Below are 19,606 nucleotides of genomic sequence, written 5' to 3'. Positions count from 1 at the left end.
TGAGATATCCATTTTTAGACCTAACAAGAATAAACATATTGTATACTGACTTTTTTTTTACTGTCCACATACATTTAAAAATCAATAATCTTAGAAATGTTTGTCTGGCATGCGTGAATATACAAACGCGTTAAAGAATGTATGTAATGTGTACCATGCTCCAAACAGCATGAAAAATTTGAAAATGTCTGGAAAGTCCAATGAATATGTTCTCCATCTGTATTCTAAGCAGGGCATCATGTTCTCTCTGAAGAATGTGGTATCACTTATCCTAATACAGCCTATGCTCTAAAACACTTTCAATTATAAATTTTGTTTTGACTTTGTAGTTTAAATTATTTGAACTTCTAGTAGAGACAACATTTGTTGCCTTAAAGGGAAATTTAGCTGTTAGGATTAAGGATTAATGTCTACATTTGTTTAGCTGGGTTCTCTCCCTGAAAAAAAAAAAAAGGAAAAGAGACTCAAAAGTAAGCCTAAAGTATTTAACCAGCATTAAAAAAAATGTTTATTTACTTATTTTTTGAAAGAGGCAGAGAGGGGCAGAGACAGAAAGAGGGAGAGAATCTCAAGCAGTCTCCTCTCTGTCAGCACAAAGCTTGACACAGGCTCAAACTCATGACCTGTGAGACCATGACCTAAGCTGAAATGAAAAGTTGGACTCTTAACCAACTGAGCCACCCACGCGCCCTTGAACATTTCATGTATCACCAGAACAACAATTATTGTCTGTGAAGCCATCTTGAACTGAAAGATAATTTTTAGCATTTTCTAAACACTAGTAAACAATTTTAAACATTGGAATCCTAGAAATTCCAACTAATGCATCAACTCTTTTCGTGAGCAGTGGTATTTAGGACCTTGCCAAGTAGGAAAGGGGCTTTCTGGCACAAAGATATGCTTTCTTGATCACATAGAACAGTTATCATTGCCATTCAAGGCTATTTTTAAGTTGTTTGCACCTGCTTTCATGTTTGTGAAAATCAGTTCTGGTCACAATAGAGCTTGATCTAACTAGATAGCTGGCATAAAAATTACTAATAATTTGTTCCAATAAACATGAATTAGAAAAAAAATTCTTTGTTTCTTTAAAATCCTTCATTGTAGACATACACATTTGAAATTTCACTACTCTTTGTTCTCAACTCACTCCTTTACCAACCATACATCTTGGCTGACTTCTGCAGATTTTCTCCATGCGTGCTGCACCAGGACCAGTCATCCAGAAAGTTTGGCTAGACTTTCAGGCTCGGGAGGGTAGATCCAGGCACAAGTGGTAAATTTGAGAGGGTTTGGTTGGTGCTTAGTCAACCTGGATGGCTCAATTTCCAGGAAATGGGGAAGCAGAACCATGTCAAAGAATTGTTTATTAGCAACGGGACCAGGGGCAATGTTCCCTAAGGTTGCCAGGAGTCACTACAGTTTCAAGTCCAAAGGAGTCAGGAATGATAGACTTGCAGGCTACTGATGGTTGCCAAGAGTGTGGGAGGAAGGTCAGCACTAAGGAGTTTTCTCCAATCTGTCAAAAGAACAGCAATTCTCAAAAGGTTATGTTATCTCCTGATACTTTTTGTGGTTTTACTTAAATTTAGAATTTTTACAAGAATTACTTGAACATAATAAAATATTAAAAAGGCATAAATGAGTACATAATGAAAGGTAAATATCTCTCCAAGCCTCAGTTCCTTTCCCCAGAGGAAACCACTGCACCAAGTATCTTCCTTCCAGAGACAGACGATGGATGGATGTATGAGAACTCATGCATGGTTGGAAGAGAATTTTTTTTTTAAGTACAAATTGTATCATATTCACCTACTGTTTCTTCTTCATGTAACAACGTACCTTGGAGTTCATTCCTGGCCCTTACCTAAAAAGTTTCTTCCTTTTAACGGTTTTCTGTTGTCTTAATTCTAGTAGTTGGGCAGCCATCTTAATTTTGCTTCATCGAACTCATTTCACTTGAAGAATCTTTGCCTTAAATTTAAATGAAAAACAAACGCATTAAACGTCTACAAAAATATCTGGCATGGAGCAAGATCTTCCACTTCTGTTTGTGTGGCATTGAGGAAAAGACTCACCTTTCTCCACTACATGAGGGGATACTACGTATCTAGTTGATATGGCTGGTATGGTCGTCTGGCTATCAAACGTGTGCTCTCATTTTCAAAGAGCAAGGTTATTACTGGAAAGAGGCTGTCCAGGAGGCATTGCATTTCCCAGCTCCTTTACATCTGGTGTTACCACGTAACTAAGTTTTGCTAATGGAAGATGAGAAGAAGTAGTGATAGGTGTTAATTAAAGGCCAAGGCAATTAAAACCATAGCTGTACACTAAATCGAAGAGTCGGGGTAAAGATTAAATTGAACAAGGTAACATAAAGAAAGCATTAGGCATAGTAGCATCTAAGTGGCATCTGTTATTATTAATATTGTCACCCATATACGGCTTTCCATAGGTATAGCCCATAGTTTTTTCTGTACCAGCTCTAATGAACACTCGGTACTTGGTCATGCACTCCAAAGTCAAATGCACATCAGAGTAGCATTAAAGAGCAATGAAATTTTTAATTTTTAATTTTTAATAAAAGAGCAAATTTACTTATATACCTCATAGCAAACAATGATCATCGTTACATTTTTTTCCTACAAGAGTGATATGTTAGCTATCAGCCAATAAGTGTCTTCACTTTTTGATGTTTCCCCCATACATTTCTAAATTATTTTCTACTGTCCCAACATATTCAGATTTTACCCAAAACTTAAATGATCTCACTTAAAGAACTATTCAGGGTAAATGGACCCACCCTCCTTTTTTTTTTTTTTTAGGTTGAAATATAATTGACATATAACATTATATTAGTTTCAGGAATACAACATAATGATTCGATATTTGTATATAGTGCAAAATGATCACCATGATAAGTTGAGTTAACATTCATCACCATCACATTTCTTGTGATAAGAACTTTTAGGATCTATTCTGCTAGCAATTTCAAGTATACAATGCATGTATTATTAACCATAGTCACCATGCTATGCATTACATCCCCAGGACTTATTTTATAACCGGAAGTTTGTATCTTTTGACCACTTTCACCCATTTTACCCATATCCCCCACTCTCCTTAAAAAGCAGCTTATCAACACGCCATTGTTACCCAACTTGTCTTTTGGGAGTCTTGGATCTTCTCCAATCATATTAATAAAATATTTATTCAACAAAAGTGAATATTTACTGAGGAGAGGATTTTTCTTCTAGGAAGAACAAACAAGATTGCTTCTCCCCCTTCTAAATTCGTTGGAATTACAAGAGTATCTCATTTGACTCCTAGTTGCATCAAGAGATGGCCACTATCAGGAAATACTCTTTTCTCTTGGACTAGAAAAATAGCCCCAGAGCAGGTTCTCTAGGGAAGTCTGGAGCCCCATTAATGGCAGCATCTGCAAGCCAGCTCACTTTCTGGGCCACAGCTGTCCTTTTGAGATTCACTATGGCCTTTGCTTCTGATGCTGCCTTGGCCGCCTCTCACCCTCCTCTACTGAATATAACATAGAGACCTGCCCCTGCATTTGCTGAATTTGGTCCCAGTGTACTCCTCCTCCCTTTCCAGCCTTGGGTAGTTCCCAAGAATCTTTGATATTCTTGCTCAAGTTCACTCCTCTAGGCCTTGCATAGGAATTCAGCCTCAGAACCTACCCATTTCACTGAACCTCTGGAATATTGCTTTCAAACCCTGCCCCTTGACCACCACCGGCCCTCTTTACGTGCAATTGATGAGTCTTCTTTTTTTCAGAGAAGTTAACACCCAATTAATGCCCAGTGTATCTGAGTCTACCAGTATGTTGTAGAACACAACAAGCAAGTGGAAAGATACATACTGTATCTGTGAATAATGTGGGCGCAAGTGTGAATAAAACTCCTTGAAAGTGTTTCATAAGAATCAAAACTTATTTAACAGCTGCCTTTCCCCAGCATATTATAAATTCTATAGGAAATGAACTGTGTCTGTATTATTCCCTAACATATCCTCAGAATCCAGCACAGTACCTTGGGGATATTAGAGCCTCAATGTTTGTGAAATAAATAAATGATATAGATAACCCAGAAGGAAAAGGTTAAGTGACCAAACATATTTTATAAAAAAAAATTCATATTCCATTTTAAATATATATATATATATATATATATATATATATATATATATATAACTAAGTATTATCTAATAATTACTAACTTCGTAAATTTGGACAAGGTACTCTTTGTGCGTCCCTTTGCTTATCTCTAAAAGGAAGCTAATGGTAGAGTGGGAGAAATGAAAACATCATAAAAGGGCTATCTGAATGTTAGAGATTATTGTTTTTGTGCATGTGGGCAATATGAAGGTGATGATCTAGTTGTTACAGTCTGAGGATGTTAATCACCTGGAAGCCTATTGCATTCTAATAAGAGCAATGTGTCTCAGTGACAACTTTATAGGAACTCCTCTCCTGGCTGGTTGCTCTGACTTGCTGGCCACAAGAGGCAAATCACTTATTTTTTTCCCCTGTATCTTTAAAATGAGAGTAATGCATATATGCCTCCTGGTTAGGTTGCATATATTAATTTAAAGATTCTAATTTACTGTGTATCAGTTCATCTATCCTAAGCTTTTTCTTGCTTGTGGAGCAAGAGAGTATCCATGGTTAAAAGAAGCAGGCAATTATTTTAAGCTGATTGTTATCTTGTATTTCAGATTTTAAGCCTGCTGTTTTATATCAACATGTGGAAACAAACCACTCTTAAAAACTTTACGGTGTTTATCTAATGCAGGGATGAAAATTCAAATTTAAATAGTTCCATATTCCACTCTTGTTGTTAACAAATCCTTGCAATTAACTCACAAATAAACTATTCCCTGAGCCAAAAATAATGTAAGTATGTTGTCATAATATATTAAAAGCAAAAGCTTGGAAGGCATCAAATGATGGTTTTAATCCCTATAGGATGGGCTTGAGGATACGTCCATTACTTAATAAGTAGCTCTAAAGTGAAGGTTACTTCACTATAAAGTGAGGGCTTAGATCAGTAATGGACAATATCTCTCAGGAGGCACCCAAATCTCAGATTCTTATCTCCCCAAGGTGGCTGGAGAATTTCACACGGGCGAAAGCCTCCCTTCACTGTAACAGTGGAAGGGACAGTGGAAAACCTCCCTCATGATAGCAGTGAAAACTTTGTGGAAAGGAATACTCTAGTCTCCTAAGATGGAAAGTCATTCCTTATAGACTGCTTCTAGGTAAAGGAGAATGATGACAGCCAAATTCTCAAAAGCGTTTCTTGAAAGCTGAAGATTCAGAATCATAGTTATGTGACAGCAGGAGGCAGCAAGGTAGGCTCTGGACTGAGGCCAGGGGCACCAGCATCCCTGATCTTTAGCACAGGGGAGAAGGATGGGCACTCTAAATTCTGAGCTTATTTGTAGGATATAGAAATCTATACTGTCTATAGATTAATTAGACATTTAATGAATCTATAGACATTAAATGATTCTCTAGACATTTAATGATTATACCCCATAATATAGGTATGTTTAGTGAAACATGCCACAGAAAAAGAACAATTCTAAAGTAAGTATCCAGCCTTTATGTCATGGAGTGACCACAACAAGCCTCCTCTGTCTGCAAGTGCCACCAAGATGTCCCATGGAAAATTTGGGAATAAGGAAAATAATTTTTCCCTCTAGTAGTTAAACAAGTGAAATCCATACTAGTAAGTTAATGGCTATGAGAAGAAATCAACAGATTTTCTATAATTGAGTGAGGGGTGGATTTTCAAAAGTATTTTAACTCCAAACAGGGTTTGGAATTTGATAATTTACTACCAAACTGCCTAATTAAATTAATTGTATCCTCTCTAGAAAAAGAGAACAAAAGAGTAAAGGAGAGGAAAACAGAAGCTGGGTCCCTTTTTCTGTGTGTATGGTGGGTTTCTTTTTAATTTTTTAAAATTTATTTTAGAGGGAGAGAGAGAGCAAGTGGGGAGACAGGCAGAGAGAGAGGGAGAGAGAGAGAGAGAGAGAGAGAGAGAGAGAGCATCCCAAGCAGGCTCCATGCTCTGATGCAGAACTCCATCCCATGAACCTGGGATCATGATCTGAGCTGAAATCAAGAGTCAGAGACCCAACCGACTAAGCCACCCAAGTGCCCCGTGTATGGTGGATTTCAAATATATTGAGAAATTCTTCCCATTGCACATGCACAACTGGTACCTTTTCTACAATTTAATAATAAAATAATATAAAATGTAACTAAAAATTATAAAAGAAGGAATACAATTTTCCATGGTCTACTCCAGATGAAATTTTCTTTTGTGCCAATTTTATATTATTTACAGTCCTATGAATATTATTGTACTTTCCAGACATACAGGAAACAGGGTGTGGGGAACACGGAGTTTCCATTCACAAAAAATTGATGCACACTGTTAAAATTTAATTAGTCACCTGATTATATACTTTAATCTCTTGCTGAGTTTGAATAACTCAAGTCAGATGAAGTCAATCAATTCTGAGAGCCCGTATCAGTAAACCAGACCACAGTTTATTATAAGTCAGAAGGTAATGCAAGCCTGTAAGACCTCTTCCTAAGCAGATAACTAGAGTCCCTTTGATAACACCTCAACCTTATTGTCTGCCTTTTGGGTATTATCCAACTTCTATTGCTTGCACCAAATACCTGACACAAATGTTCAAAGTCATATACAAATCACCAAACTAAACTGAGACTACTGCTCTATTCTTTCCTAGAGGAACCTGGTTTGGGAAATATTCTCAATTGCCCTAGGGTCCTTTAATAGCTAAGTGACCATAAATGGCTTCCAGTTTATATTCAAAATCTGTTCATGGAATATTAGATACTATGAAGCCAACTCCATCAATCCCCGCCTAATTCCACTGTCTCACCAGTCTGCTGACAGCTTCCCAAGATTGGGAACCGTGATCTCATCATTTGAGAGTTTACTTCTTGCCCAGTTCCACACTGTGCCTCAAAGCAGCTGCCTCATCTCACAGGTGAGGCACCGGTTTTGAGTTCAGGCAGTCAGTCCAGACTTTCTTGTTCTTTACAGTGTTTTAACTCAAGAGCCTGGTGATCCTTCTTTACCTTTGAAGCTGGTAGCCTCTGTGAGACCTCAGAGACCCATCAGTCAGGCTCAATAACTTTCAACTTCAAAAAGAATGAGGTCTAGGGGCACGTGGGTGGCTCAGTCGGTTAACTGTCAGACTCGATTTCGGCTCATGTCATCATCTCATGGTTCATGGGTTTGAGCCTCACATCAGGCTCTATGCTTACAGTGTAGAGCCTGCTTGAGATTTTCTCTCTCTCCCTCTCTCTTTGTCCCTCCTGCATTCTTTCTTTCTCAAAATAAATAAATAAACTTTAAAAATAAAAAGAATGAGGTCTAGTTCATCAGGACATTCTCTAAAGACCCCATTTGCCTCTATTTTAAATTCATGGATGCAAAGAGATCTGTGAGGGGGCGGTGGGGGGGGGGATGATTCTTTATGTTCCCTAAGGAGTAGCTAAAGCTCAGGCTCATGACTGGCAGAAACAAATAAACTCACAACACATAAACAAATAAACAAACTCCTCTCTTGATATTTTTTCCTTAAAACAATGCCCTGGTTACTATCAACATAATTCAAAAGGACTCTTATATGCAGTTCATCCTAGAACAGAAGGCATCAGCCCCACTGGTGTCTCCATCTCTAAAAACAGAAAACTTTATTAACCACTTGAAATTCTAGCTCTGGTTTCTGCCCCTCCAAAAAGAAATTGAATACTGTCACCATCTCATAGCTCATGTCGTAACTTATCCAATGCAGTCCTCACAAGAACCTTCTAAAACAAGCATTATTGTCCTCATTTTACAGGTATGACTACCTACTGCCCAGGCACATAGCTATCGTCAAATGGCAAAGCCTCTATTCCAACCTAGGCTGCTCTTGACCTTTTTCATGATGCTATTGCCCCAATTAACACCTGGCAGGAATTCATTGATCAAACTGCTTCTGTCTCCCAGCCAGAATCTAAGAGCACCAGACATCAATCAGACAGGTACACTTGATAGAGGTAAACAGTGAGGGAAGGAGGACAGATGGAGCTGAGTGATGCACATTTTCCACTGGAGAACAGGGCTCACGGTATCACTGCAGTGGAGAGCGAGCCGGGCTTGGGCATCTGGGAGACGGAGGGAAACGAGATGGAAATCCCTAAATAAACAATTGTCAAAACAGATGTATTTATTTATTTAGTTCCTACCAGCTTTTGTTTCTGCTTGTGTCCTGGTCCCCAATTCCTGCTTCTATAGTTTGACTTTAATTAAACCTGCCTATCTATGCCTCTTTCATTTGACAACTCCCTAGGCTTTAACATTTGTATATTTCCACCTTGGCTTGTCCTGCCAGGACTTTCTAACCTCCATCCTTGCCAAGGTCCTCTGGCTGGGGTGGCAAATCAGTTAATGTTAGGCAAATGTTTCTGTAGCTCCTTATAGAATGCTGTAAGAATAGATTCATGCCATAAGAATTTTTTTCAGATATTCATTCCCCTCCTCTTGTACCAGCGAAGATTGGCACACTTGAAAGCCTGTGAATATCTTGTTTGTCCTCAGGCATCAGACTATATGATGCAAGATACAACTATTTTTTGAAGTGTTAAAATTAAAAACATATATAGTAAGAGGTCTGCTTACTTAATTTGCAGAATCTTCACAAAATGGCAAGGTGGGGTCTACCCAGTCTAGAACTTCTGAGGAGGCTAACTTTAACTTAAGACTTTACGACATGGGGCACTTGCATGGCTCAGTCAGTTAAGGGTCCGACTTCGGCTCAGGTCACGATGTCATGGTTCGTGGGTTCAAACCCCACATCGGGCTCTCTCTGCTGTCAACACAGAGCCCGCTTCAGATCCTCCGTCCCCCTCTCTCTGTGCCCCTCCCCTGCTCGCACTTTGTCTCTCTCAAAAATAAATAAACATTAAAAAAAAGACTTTATAACAAAGACAAGAATATGTAATGTGAGAATGATTGCTTTATGTTGTGAACTCAGGAATAATTATACACGCTTGCTCCTGCTGCACGATCCTCTCTTGGCATTACAATTCATCCCCATTAGAGAACTCATAAAAGCCTTTGTGGCAGCTGGGGGAACCACTCCCTGCTCCTTGGTTCCAGATTTATTTCATTACATAACCCAGACTCTACTGATGCTCTTCTGCCAATCTTAGATTATTCTTGTTCCATTCAAAGATGTGACAATCCCTTCTTTGTATCAGAATGAAAGAATGCTCAGTTTTTGTATTAGTTAAAAGCCCACTTTAATTACAGATCTTCAAGTTACTAAAATGTAAAGGAGGGGCGCCTGGGTGGCGCAGTCGGTTAAGCGTCCGACTTCAGCCAGGTCACGATCTCGCGGTCCGTGAGTTCGAGCCCCGCGTCGGGCTCTGGGCTGATGGCTCAGAGCCTGGAGCCTGTTTCCGATTCTGTGTCTCCCTCTCTCTCTGCCCCTCCCCCGTTCATGCTCTGTCTCTCTCTGTCCCAAAAATAAATAAACGTTGAAAAAAAAATTTTTTAAATGTAAAGGAAATTGCTTTCTTCTAGCATTTTTGGTAAACACCTAGAAATAGAGATTTACTTGTGTGTTTGCAATTCTGAGCTCTGTGTCTATTAAAAAGTTGTCAGTTTTGGGGTTTGCTTTTCAACAAGCTCCAGCGATATTATCTCCCAAGATTACCATCTGGCTAAAGAAAAAAAAAAGAAAAAGAAAAAAGGAATAAAGACTAACTATGTGTGAAATTTAAAAGGGGGTACCTTCCACAAGGCAACCTAAAGGTGACTTTGCTAGGAGCAGGCCTTTAAATGTGAGTCTTTTGAATATGACTTCAGCCCGTGGTAGCACTGATACGGCCGGGACCAGCTGGACCTATGGCAGCATAGCTGTGGCCTTCCCAGTCTCAGTGTTTGACAGGAATGACCGCATCTTTCAGCTTACGTTAATGCTTTCCCATCATCACCCTTCATGAGCAAGCTGGCTAAAATATACTACTCAGAACCACTGGAGAAAAGTGCATGAAGATTCTTGGCAGCATTCATAGAAGAGATATAACTCTCCAGAATCCGCCTATTTACTCATTTTTGCGTTGATGAACCAATTTTCCTTGTCAAGCTTTTCCAACCATGTCCAGAATACATGTACTAATTTTCGGTTAATATTTTCTTGATTTTTAAAGGAAAGTATAATTTTTATTTTCTAACTAATACAACACCTATATCTTCATTATAAGATAAACTAAATGAGGGCACCTGGGAGGCTCAGTCAGTTAAGCATCTGACCCTTGATCTCAGCTCAGTTTTCGAACTCAGGGTCATGAGTTCAAACCCTGTGTTGGGCTCTGTGCTGGGTGTGAAGACTACTTAAAATAAATAAACAAATAAATAAAAATAAGATAAACCAAATAAAACAAACTAAAACCCTACAGACAAGCCTAACACCACCTTTATCTACCTACACCAGCCCTAGATACCTCCCCAGAGGTGCCTGCTTTCATCTGTTAGCTTCATATCCTTCATACGTTTCCTATAAAGTCGTGTGTATATGTGTGTGTATACACATAGAAATTATACTCTCTGGCTTTCTGACATAAATGATATCATATTTTATATATTGTGTCTTGTTTATTTTTTGGAAATATCTTTATGTCAGCGTATATCGGTTTATTGTATTTTTAAAAGACGATATGTAGTATTCCTTGCTTTAAGATGTATTCTTTATGGGGTTAAATGTACACATTATATTTGGTACAATAGTACCTGAATACCCTTACATAGTTGAAATCAGCGAGGCACAGACATAGGTGGTGATGTGAAAAGATCTCTAAACTATAGTGAGAAAATGAATAATTTGTAGATTATAATCCAATATGTAAACATTTTTTTAAACGTTTATTTATTTTTGAGACAGAGAGACACAGAGCATGAACGGGGGAGGGGCAGAGAGAGAGGGAGACACAGAATTGGAAGCAGGCTCCAGGCTCTGAGCCATCAGCCCAGAGCCCGACGCGGGGCTGGAACTCACGGACCGCGAGATCGCGAGATCGTGACCTGTGCTGAAGTCGGACGCTTAACCGACTGAGCGCCCAGGCGCCCCCATTTCTTAAAAATGTATGTTTTGGGATGTCTGTGTTTATGTTTGGGTACATCATACACAGTGGAAGAATATATCCTAAACTGTTAAAGTGGTTGGTTTTAAGTGCTGCTTTAGGTTTTGGTGTTAGTGTGAGTTTTCATCTTTATGAATTCTTATGTTACATATCTTACTTGCAATTTCAGAGATGCTTAGCCAGGGACAAGTAACCAGTTGACATATTAAATCAGAAATTACTATGTATTTATTTTATATTAATTATTTAGAGATTATATACATGTTTTCTTTTATTTCACTTATTTTGTTCAACAATAACAAAAATGAATTCCCTCAGTGCCAGGAACTGTGCTAAAAGTCATGGAGAGATGGTGAAAAAATTGTACTATTTTTCTTTTTTTATCTACTTTTTATTTATTTTTATTTTTTATATCAAATATAATTTATTGTCAAATCGTTTTCCATACAACACCCAAAAATTGTACTATTTTTCAACTTCTACAGTTTTCTCTGAGTTAGCTGCTTATCTAAATCAGTGGGTGACTGTGGTTAAGCTTTAGAATTTTTAGTAGCTGGTGAGATGTTCTTAAGCCTTCAACCCCTATTCACCCACTTTCCTACTTCACTTTTTCTCATTCCAGTCCACAGCCATCTTATCAATTGGATGCATAAAATTACCATTTCATTGAAGAATAGTGTCTTCTTTCAACCCTATATAGGAGACAGAGCAGCTAGGAAAAGGACACTGGTGCATATGGTTTTTTAGCGTTATTTTTAATCACCGATCATATGTTTGATTATTCCATCCTAGTTTGTGAGGCTTGAAGAATGTTTCAGTTCAGAATTGTTTTCATGTATCATTAAGGCAACGCTAGAAAGTGAAAAACCATGTGGACTTTCCTACATAAACAAATTTTTAAAAAAATGTTTATTTATTTTGAGAGAGAGAGACAGAGAGTGAGTATGGGGGAGGCGTGGAGAGAGAGGAAGAAAAAGAATCCTAAGCAGGCTCTGTGCTATCAGAATGGAGCCCAACGAGGAGTTCGATCTCACCACTGTGAGACCATGACCCTAGCCAAGATTCAGTGGGACGCTTAACTGACTGAGCCACCCAGGCTCCCTTCCCATGTAAACAAATTTAACTTTTCATATTAACTCTGTGGTAGGCCGATTTTTATGATTAATATGTCAGTTCAGGTCCCACACGTCGTCAGAACTCCACGAATGTTTCTAATTTCCTGCCAGTTTATGAAGTAAAGATCATCTGATATCAACTGAACAGTATTAACTTCCAATAAAATTTTTTACTATTCCATTTGAATGTATTAATTTCTTTGAGTCCAGCTTATATAACTGTAGTAGCAATTAAATTGCATTCAGAGTGAATGCCCTGCCCACTCATTTATACCCCTTACCTTTTTCTCTCTCTCCCTCTCTCACACTACTGTTCAGTCAGATATCTGTAAAGGTGAAAGCAATAAGAATTCAATAAGAATTCCAATTCTGCTAGGAAAATTTAATCTGCAGTGATCTGGAAAAATAGTTAACAGAGATGAACTCCTGAAAGCTAAATTTAGTTCAGGGGTTATGGTTCAAAAATCTGATGAATTAGAAACTTGCTTTTACAGCCTCATATGGGCATTCACTGTCTTCTCTCTTTCCTAATAAAGGGAGATGTAGTTACAACATCCCTGTCCATCACGGCAGGGATGAGGATTCAGGGTGAGAATCCTATGCAAAAGAGGTACAGGGCATTAGCCCTAGCTTGTTTTTCTCTAAACATGGTCATTCTTAATATTCCTGTGGTCATGCTCAGTATAGCACCAGCTGGAGAACTGACAGTAGGAAAGAAGAATGGAGGGAATCCACATTGACCATGGTGGGGAAATCTTTCTCAGAGAGATGAACCCACCACTATTATAAAAGTGGTGAAGCGTGATGATTGAGAACATGGGCTTTGGGCTGACTTTCATGTAAGTAATGGTATGGAATAAAGCTCAGTTGGAAAATTGCCCTTGCCCTCTGAGTAGTATTTAAGTACGGCACACATTTTCCTTTCTTTTGTTTTTAAGTCTCAGTCTACCTATGTCATTAAGGTGTTTTTTTTATTTTTGTAAATATATATATATATATATATATATATATATATATTTGCCTCATTTTAATTCAGTCTGACAAATTTTGTCATTTAATTAGAGTACATAATACATTTACAATTAATATAATTACTGAGATAGCTGGATTTAAGTCTACTACTAATTATTTGCTATCCATTTGTGCCATCTATTTGTTCCTTTATTCCTTTTCTCCTGCCTTCTTTTCTATTAATATAGTATTTTAATTTTATTTTATCCTCTCTATTAGTATATTTTTGGATTCTTTTAGTATTTTCCTCGGAACTCCAAAATCCATTATAAAATTAGTTGTATATCATAAATTACTAATATTGCCATATCTCAAATTACGGAAGAACTTTATAGCAGTGTAACTTTGCTTATACTCTCCCATCTGTTTGCTATTGTCACATATTTTTCTTCTAGATATTATTTTAACCCCACGAGACATCATAATGCTTGTAGATTTTATTGGTCAATATTCATTTATTTATTTTTGCTTATATATTTGCCTTATCTAATGTTGCTGATAACTACTTGAATTTTTATACTTCCATCTGGAATATTTTTTTTCCCATTGTTTTGCTGGCAAATTTTGTTTGCCTGAGAGTGATTTATTTCAGTAAATATAGGATTCTAGTTTGGCACTTTAAAGATGTCATTACATCATCTTATGTCTTTGTTAGTTTATGTTAAGAAGTTACTGCTCATTCTTTTTTTTTCCTTTGCAATAATGTTTGTTTTTTTTTTTTTGGTTTTGTTTTGTTTGTTTGTTTGTTTGTTTGTCTTCCTGGCTGACCTTAATATTTTCTCTGTAACTTGGTTTTCAGTAAGTTGCTGTGATGTGGTTAGGTATAGTTTTCTTTTTATCTTGAGTGAGGTTCATGGAGCTCTTGAATTGGAAGATTGCTATTTTTCACCAGATTTCAAAAGTTTTAGGCATTATTTCTTCAGCTATTGCTTGTATTTCATTCTTTCTTTCTTCTCTTTCTAGAGCTCTAACTACATATGTGTTAGACCTTTTTACCATGTTTTACATTTCTCATGTTCTGTTGTGGTCTTTCCCTTTGTTTTTTTTCTCTGTGGTTCATTTTGGATATTTTCTAATGGCATATCTTTGACTTTAGAACTACACAATATAATACCTGAAATTAAGAATGCATTCAGTGGGTTTAGCAGTAGATGGAAAGATCAGAAGACAGGATTAATAAAGCCAAAAAGTTTTTTTGTAGGGGGATCATTTTTATAGCATCTATTTTTTTATTTTTGAAATATACAAATGGACGAAACAGATAAATATTTTATGTTTTTGTCTACTTTTGTCCATCATTCCTAGCACAATAATCTTAGAAATTTTGAAGTTCTTGCCTACTCACTTTAGGTCATCTGGTATTGTATAGCTATTGGCTTTTATCACTTTATTATTGGTAATTTCTTCCTGCTGACCTAGTAGTTGTTATTGTATGTGTTATGGGCTGGAAGTTTCTGACCCTCCCGAATTGTTATGTTGAAGCCTTAACCCTCAATGTGACTGTATTTGGAGTTAAATGAGGTCATAAAGGTGGGACCCTAACCTGATAAGATTAGTATCTTCATAAGAAAAGATACCAGAGACTTTTCATTGTCTTTCTACAGGCACAAAGAAGAGGTCATGTGAGCTTACAGTAAAATGGCAGCTGCCTCCAAGCCAAGAAGAACGGCCTCAGAATGAAATCTATTTTGCCAGAACCTTGATCTTGGATTTTCCAGCTTCCAGAACTGTGAGAAATAAATTTCTGTTGTTTAAGTTACCCAGTCTGTGGTATTTTGTTATGGCAGCCCAAGCAAACTAATACAGGATGCTTGACATTATAGATGATACTTACAGAGGCTCTGGATTACATTATCTTTCTTCATGGTGTTGAGTTTTGTTTTGGCAGGCAGTTAATTTGCTGGTGGATTAGGTTGTCCCTGTCAGCTCTTCATTTTAATCTTTGTTCTAGGGAGGGTCAGATTTGCCATTACTCCTAGACTATTGCCCTTATTCCCACAGCATGTTCTTCACTCCTAGAATATAATCTTTCTGAGTCCTCAGCTGAAAGTCCAAGGTGTTCAGAAATTACTCTGAACTCTGAGTAGGCTCAACTTCAGTGTCCTTCTGAGGACTCTGAGGTCTTTGAAACCCCACCTAGCTTTCAGACCCCAGGCAGCTGCCCTTTTACTAGGGCTCCAAGAGACGCATCAGACAACACACAGTCCAGGAAATGACCAAGGTCCTAGAGACATTTCTGTGCAAATATCTGGAGTTGTCTCTCTGTGGCTATCGTCTGCAACACTTTAACCTGCTGAACCTGGCTGCATTAGTAGCCCTGAACTCTGATCTCACTGCTGTCTGGGCCCCACTTTCATGGACCAGGGCCCTTAAAATGCCCCCAAGGAGAAAACTTGGGTGACTGTGGGGATACACCCAAGTGCATTCCCCTCTGTCAGGTTGTTTTCCAATGCTTCTAAACAGTATGTTTCGGGTAGGTTTTATAGTTGTTCTCAGTCAGTGGGAAAGTCCAATCATGGCCAAAATCAGACTTACTCTTGCCTGATATCTACCTCAGTAAACAATAACAATAATAAAATACCTCCTTAAGTTAAAAAAAAATCATTAGTAGCAACAAAACAAGGAAAGGGTTATGATTTCTTACCATAAAACTTCAAAATGGATCTTCTAAAGAAATAAAAGATCATGATACAGACTGCCTTCACTCCAGAAGCAGTATTGGTGAATCATCAAATCCTGGGTGTTCTTTTTCACCAATAATGAACATCTCCAAATCTGGAGTGAAATGACCTAAGCCAACTACCCTCATCTTTTCTGACAGGAGGAGGGGACACACTGAGTAGTTATCCTTGAAATGGCTTAGGAGAGAGAGTAGGGGGCGCTAAGAATTAACAGGCAAGCTATTTCAGGCTCCAGGGAATCTTTTCTTTAGAATGGTATCTCATCCTGACTGCCTGCACTAAATCTTGGTACAGGGTCTTTGATAAAACCTTAGAAGGAAAGCAGGGTGTGTAACCTTTAACAGAGGCTGCACAGAAACTCAGATGACCTCTCTTCTTTGCTTTATGTCCTTGTCCCAGGACGGTAGACAAAGTGGAATGCTCAGCCTTCAAACCACTGTTCCATACAGAAAACAAAAAAAGGTCTCAGATAAGGTAGTCTAGGAGCCAAATAGAATTCACTTATTATGTATCACAGACAATATGATATTTGATTTAAAAAATAAACAATATAATAAATACAAAAATATTTTGTGCAGGACGAAAAGGAGGAAAAGATCATAGTACATGAAAGTAGGGAAATAACAAAATAAATTGAAAACAAGGAAAGGAAGACATGGGTATCCTCAGTTATATGGAACAGCATCTATAAGACCTTCTTGGAAACATCACTTAATGAAGATATGAAGGGATTAATCAAAATAAAAAGTATGTAATAGAAAAACTATGGTAAAATAATTAAATAACCCTATCTCATTTAAATATAGAACTAAGTTTAGACTGCTCTGGGAATTAGAATTACAGAACAATGTACATATTATAAATCTTGACAATAAAAAAATAATACAGAAGTAAAATTATAGGAAGAAAAAAGGAGAAGAGAGAGACATAATATGACAGCTAATTTCCTCCTTTGAAATGGTAAGAAGCCAAATGATATTGAGTAAAACAAAAAAGAGGCTAAATATAAACCATATAAATATATAACCATATAACAAAAAATATAAATGAAGTTATGGTTGAACACAATGCATTCAGATATCATTTTATGTCGTAATTTTAACTTCAGAGGAATCTTTAAGATAAAAAAATATCTTGTGAGGTGAGTAAGCATGTAAAGTTCAGCCATGTTTTATCATTCATTTTAAGTTCTTTATCTCCTGCTTAATTAAGTGTATTTTAACATTAAAAATAGCATTTACTTATTTGTTAAAATAGTATAAAAGAACTTAGCGTAACTATAAGGCCATTTAACATATCTCTTGCTTCATCTATGTTCTATTATGGTAACAATGATGGTCCTCTCATGAAAACAGCAGTTATTTCTGGATGGTGTGATTTTGGGGGTGATTTTCTATTCCTTTGTATTTTTTCCACTGCTTAATTAATTTACAATGAGCACGATTAGCATCTACACACACATACATACATACAATTCCAGTATTCGGTGTGTTTTGAGGTTATACTGACGATTCATTTACTAGTTTTAGCTCAAGCCCAAGCCAGGCTAAGGGACTTAAATATGAGAAGACCTCTCCGCAGGGGACTTTCTGCCCAGCAAACAAATATGGTGAGGCTGTACATGTGACATGTCCCCTCTGTCTTTACCCATCCATAAAGCAGGCAGCATGGTGGGGAGTGGTTCCTTTCTGCTGTTTTTGAGACAAAGGAAACACTCCCAGTCAATACAGGATACCTACAGAAGATACAGCACAATAGGGTCACGCTCCAGTATACCTACTTCATCTCTCTTGGTATATATATTACATTAAGAACTGGAAATATGGATACAGATGCTTCCCTAGTTGATAGAGGTGTGCTGGCCTAAGTGGGAAAATGGAGGGAAACAGGTTCCATAAACAAGATCCCAAGGAACTGCTTCAAAAAAGGTCTGGCTTGGGGTCTTTTCCATAACTCCAATCAGGTAAGATTGGCAAAGTGGAAATGTCCACTTAAGTCTGTATAAATAGGAGATATCATATATATATAGAGAATATTCAGGAATACAGGATTTGAGAGGGGAAGAAGGTAACATGTTGGACCTGAACACAAATGCCATGAAATCCCACGTAATTGGTTTTCTGTAACATTCCATATAATCTACCTGGACAATTCTTTGCCCATCCCAGACTTCCTGTATGCTGAGATAATGAAATCTCTTTCCCAGGCCTCTTTCCTAAACTTCACACCCATATATATTCAACTTCTTACTGCCTATACTGTTCCAAATTCAGTATGTAAGAAAAAAATCAAACATATCTGGTCACAACTTGTTCTTTCTTCTCATTCATTCAACAACTTGTCTTTTGAATATTCACGATGTGCCAGGCACAGTGGTAGAGGCTGGAAATGAAGACATACCTACAATATATCCCACCATCCAGGAAGTTCAGGTTTGATGGAGAAGACTGAGAAATGCAAATGAGTACAATGCAAACATGATGACAGATAAGGCTACAAGGCTCATCCTATCAAGGTGTGTGTTGTGAGGAGGAAATAGACTGGTGGTCAGGAAAGTCACAGAGGATACAACACGTGAGCTTCCTCAAAGAAAAAGCAGGAGAGCACCTGAGCAGCTTGGCAATTCCTCCCTCCGCCACGGATCTAGCTTCTTCATTCAGTCTGGCCCCTGACTCTCTGTGCAGTGGCTTTCCAGGTCAGCACTGGCCCCAGAAACTGCCTCCATGGTTACACCTCTTCCATCAAGGACACACTGAAGATTGTTCACTTAGTGGTAGGTCCCTGTCTGCTCTATATTGCAGTGGTTTTCTGGAGGCCACCTGGTCTTTTAGTAAGAACACCCAGAACTTGAAGGATAGAAATACTAGCCTAGGTGTTTCCTGCTCCTTTGATCAGAAGATTCATAGCCTTTGGGCAATCATTTAACCTCTCTGAAACCCACCTACTCATCTGTGAAAGGCTAACAATTATAATACTAGTGCTTACCTCAAGGGAGGGTATAAATATCAAATGAGACGAGAGAAAAGCGGGCCTAGCACAGCACCAATATTAATCATCTTTGTTAGGTTTTGAGGAAGATGAAGTATGACTTCTATTCAACCCCTGTAAATGCTGATCATGTAAGGAGAATGTAAAGCTTTTGGCACTTTGTCAAATATATAACTATAAATTTCAATATCGCTCCTAGCATCTCTTAGCTTCCAATCCGGCCTGGTTTTCATTCCAGCCATTTATTAGCCTCGGACAAGTTATTTATCCTCTTTCAATTTCCTGCTGGGTAACATGGGGATAATTAAACATACCTCAGAGGGATGTTGTGAGCACCATTTGAAGTAAGGAATGGAAAACACCACGTAGCGATGCTTTCACACGCAAAGTTGTAACCTACAGGAGAGGTCCTTCTTCTTCGAGAACCTAGAGGCCGGGAAGGACCCCGGGAAAGGGAAGCCAGCCTGGGATGCAGCACGCAGAAGGCGGATGTGTCTCCTCTGGGCTGGGAGGCGGCGTCGCGGGAGGTACCGGTCCAGGGCCCCAGTAGGGGGCGCCGACGCGCCGCACTGCAGCATCCTGGCGGCAGAGCGGCGGCCCCGGCCGGTCTGAGCTCG

General features: G+C 38.2%; 1 long non-coding RNA gene across 2 annotated transcripts; it reads right to left on the bottom strand.

Annotated features, from left to right (window-relative positions):
• Nucleotides 1–662: 662 nt before the first annotated feature.
• Nucleotides 663–19,523, bottom strand: LOC115518452. 2 transcript variants are annotated; one of them, XR_003970269.1, is made up of 4 exons: nucleotides 19,304–19,523; nucleotides 2,079–2,258; nucleotides 1,868–1,974; nucleotides 663–1,519 (listed from the first exon to the last, which is right to left on the bottom strand). It is a non-coding gene; the product is annotated as an uncharacterized LOC115518452 (long non-coding RNA). The 2 variants fall into 2 exon arrangements; XR_003970268.1 differs by lacking the exon at nucleotides 663–1,519 and having other exon boundaries at nucleotides 1,596–1,974.
• Nucleotides 19,524–19,606: the final 83 nt, after the last annotated feature.

Source organism: Lynx canadensis, chromosome B4 (genome assembly GCF_007474595.2).
Source record: "Lynx canadensis isolate LIC74 chromosome B4, mLynCan4.pri.v2, whole genome shotgun sequence".
NCBI lineage: Eukaryota > Metazoa > Chordata > Mammalia > Carnivora > Felidae > Lynx > Lynx canadensis.
Note: the sequence above shows the minus strand (reverse complement) of the source record. Positions and strands in the feature narration are given on the sequence as shown.